Genomic DNA, 3,796 nt, shown 5'->3' with positions numbered 1-3,796 from the left:
GGGAGGCGGAGGGGAGGAGCACTGCTGATGTCAGCTGCCTGGCTGCAGCGCCTATGGACAGCCCGGGGCTCCTTCTTGCCCAAGACCCTCCTCCTGCTCCCTGGCTTCCGCCGGGCTCCATCCTGCTCCCCCCTCCTCCCACCTGCGCCAGGAGCACTTGATTCCTGGGCTGGGAGCTAGGGAGATTTAAGTCCCTCCCTCTCTACTCCACTCCCTCCCTCGGCTCTCTCTGCACCCCCAACCCCCACCGCCAGCTCCCCTTAAATTGTGCTGTGATCTTGGAGCGAGGCATGAAAGGACTGGACAGCCGCTGAAAGGTCTGCGATTTTTAAAAGGAAATAAAGCTTCTCTTATTCACAAATGTAGAAGTATGCGTTAAGCTTGCGCATACCTACCTTTCCAAAGTTTGGGAAGAAACAAAAACAGCCTAATTGTGAAAGCTGGGGCAGCCACAGGCCCAGGAGTTCAGGCCAGACTTTGATACATACTGTACTTTCCTGTCCTATCGCCATGATCATCATAATTATTATTACTATATTAATAAAAAGAAGGATTCAGGACTTTTGATCTGTTGGTTAAAGGCCCTTCGCGTTGAAGCTCTCCAATGCTGTGGAAGAGGCAGGGTTTGACTACCTGGAAATTGTGATCCAGTTATCCAATGCAACTAAAACTAAAGGGAAAAAAATTAGTGCCTCCCAGAATGTGGATGCTGGGTTGGAGTTTTAGTTGGAAAGCTTCCAAAGGTGGCTGAGCTGACTGAAGGGCAGAACTTCCTAGTCGGTTTCATTTTAAAAGAAAAGATTTCTTGCTCAGTGTGAGAGAGATCTGTTGTTCACACAAAAATTCTGTCCCTGCTCAGAGAATATAAATGTGGAAACGTTCATGGATCTAATAAATGGCATTAATTTGGCACTTTATGGTTTTGCAAAGTGCTTTCCCCACTTGTTATCTCATTTGAACTTCACGACTCTGTGGGGCGGGTGAGGGTACTTTTATTAGGGTCATCCACCAGATTTTGCTTATCTGGAACCTGAGACTTATCAAGGTTGAATAATTTGCCCAAGGTCACACAGTATGAAAATATCTGAAACAGGATTCAAACCCAAGTCTTCCTTGTTCCGGGTACAATGTTCCTTTCAATATCCCAGTACTATCCTCTTTTTACCCAGCTCTCCAATGACACTGACTGGCCTCTCAGCTGTTCCTCCAATTGGACTCTCTTATCTCTAGAATCTGAGTGGAATGTTTTCTTTGTTTATCCCCTACCTGGAAATGATCTCCCTTTCTCGTCTCTGCCTCCCAGCTTCCCTGGCTTTCTCCAAGTCTCTGGCTAGAGTTCCATCTGCTGCAAGTCTTAATCGTTGTGTTTTTCCTCTGAGACTACCCCCAGTTTTTCCTAGATGCATGTATTTTGTTAGATCAGAGTTATCTGTATGTTTTCCCCCCTCAGTGAAAACTCCTTAAAAGCCGACTATCTTTCTCTTTTCTTTGTATCCTTAGCTTAGCACAGTACCTGCTACATAGTAGGGGCTCTATAAATACAAGTTGACTAATTGAAGTACTAGTGAGTAGCAGTAGTAAACTATGTTTTAAATGATTAATTCTTTATTTCAACAAGTCTACTATAAGCTCAGCCCTATATCAGACAGTATCAGCCCCCAAAGGACAGCCCTTTCAGAAACTCGAGAATTCAAGGTAGCATCCTTAAATGGGTAGTGCTATTGAAATTCAGCATAAAGACGAGATGAATATGGACTGGAGTTAATTGGGGAAGTAAGTTTCCCTGAGAAGTGGAATACCAGAAGATCTGGAGAAGAGTTGCCAAAACCCCCAACAAATGCAGATTAAGAAAAAGAAGGGACCCCTTTGGCTTAAGGAAGCTGATTCACTAGCTCAGATTTTTAAAAAGGAAATGGACAAAAGATGGGAGGAAGAGCTGCAATTGAAGAAATGCACAAAAAAGTAGCAAGGCCCAATGGGAATAATGCCTGGAGAACTAATACCCAGCATGAACTTCCGGTAAATGCCAATTACCACAAAGAGGACTTTTTAAAGTCTAGTAGGGACAAGTGGAGGAACCAGGAACAATTAGGCTGCTTGAGGGATAGATGAAACAATGGTAACAAACTGGGGGCTGGGGGGCTGGAGGAAGAACCAATTATTCATCTGCTATTTTGAATCTCTATTCCCTCCTTTTTTTTCTATCATGGAGGATGGTTTTTAGGTTGTAAAGCAAAAATCAAGATGATTAACAAGATGTGAGAAGAGAATAAGCATTTATATAGCATCTGCTATGTGTCATCAATGTACAAAGTGCTTTTTACAAATATCTCATTTGATCCTCACAACAACCTTGTGAAGTAGCTATTATTATTATTCGCCATTTTAGTTGAGGAAATTGAGGCAAAAAAGAAGTTAAACAGCATGCCCAGGGTCACACAGCAAATAATTGTCCAAGGCTGGGTTGGAGCTTGAGTCTTCCTGATTCTAGGACCAGCTTTCTATGCACTGTGTCAACAATTACCTAAAAAGGTTGTTGGAGAGAGCCTTGCTGTGGGAAATGAGCTCCAGTCATCTGACCCAGACAAACTATAAAATCAAAACCCTGAGATTTTTGAGCTCCTGTTTGTGTCCTTTATGGAACTGGACACTGAGAGATGTGCAGCAGGAGAGGGCAAGTGTCCTGATTAAAAAAAAAGAATAAAAAAGGCAGGGGAGGAGATAAATAGGAGAAGAAAGCAATTTCTTTACCTGGCCAGTGTGATGAGTATTCCTGACTAAGTTATAAAGGGATTATTAAGGAGGTGGCTTAGAATATAATAATTTCTGTAAGTCAAAGCAGAATCATAATGGAATCCTCTCAGGCCAGACACATTTTTCTCCACTCCCCACCCCCTGCCTCCAACAGGGTTACTGGACTAGAGTAGATCAAGAAAATGACAGCTAAATAATAGTTCTTGAATTTAGTAAGGCATGTGGTAAAACAAGTCACAATACCTCTATGGAAAAGAATTGGATGATAGTATATTTAAGGGATTTGAGAACTGGTTGAATGACAATGACCTACATCTCCAATGGCCTTCTGCAATATTCAAAACTTTGAACACCCCCTCTTGCTGGATAGTCTCTCTTCTCTTAAGTTTTCTCTACTGGCTTTCCTCTCATCAGTGTCCCTGCCTAGTTCTTCACCCATGACATACTCAGCGATCACTGGCATATGCTGAGGCTCTACCCTAAGCCCTCTTCTCTTTTCTTTCTCTATTATTTCACTTGGTAAAATCAACTTCCTTTGGTTCAATTATCACCTCTATACAGATGATTTCCAGGGCATGTGTGTGTATACACACATGCATATATACATACACATACATAGAAATAAAACTTTAATAATAAGTTAGTCATACATAACTAATTGCCTCTTGGATAACTTGAATGTCTCATCGACATGTCAAACTCAACGTGTCCAAAACATAACTCAACATCTTCTCCCTCTCTTCTCACATCCTTCCGTCTTCTCACTTTTCCTATTATTGTCAAATGTACCACCGTCCTAAAATCTCAAACTCAATATATCCAACATGAAATTCATTATTTCCCCCCAAAGCCTCCCAAATGCTAATTCCTCTGTCACTATAGATGGCAAGGCCATCTTCCCAGTCCCACAGATTCGTGACTGAGGAAAGATACCTCTCTCACTATCTCTCATTCCCCATAACTAATTTGTTGATTTCACTTTTGCATCATTCTTATATTTGCCCCCTTTTCTTCTCTAACACTACCACCATTGTAGTGCAGG

The sequence above is a fragment of the Monodelphis domestica genome, chromosome 2, assembly GCF_027887165.1.
Source record: "Monodelphis domestica isolate mMonDom1 chromosome 2, mMonDom1.pri, whole genome shotgun sequence".
In the NCBI taxonomy this organism is placed as follows: Eukaryota; Metazoa; Chordata; class Mammalia; order Didelphimorphia; family Didelphidae; genus Monodelphis; species Monodelphis domestica.
This window is presented reverse-complemented; position numbering follows the sequence as displayed.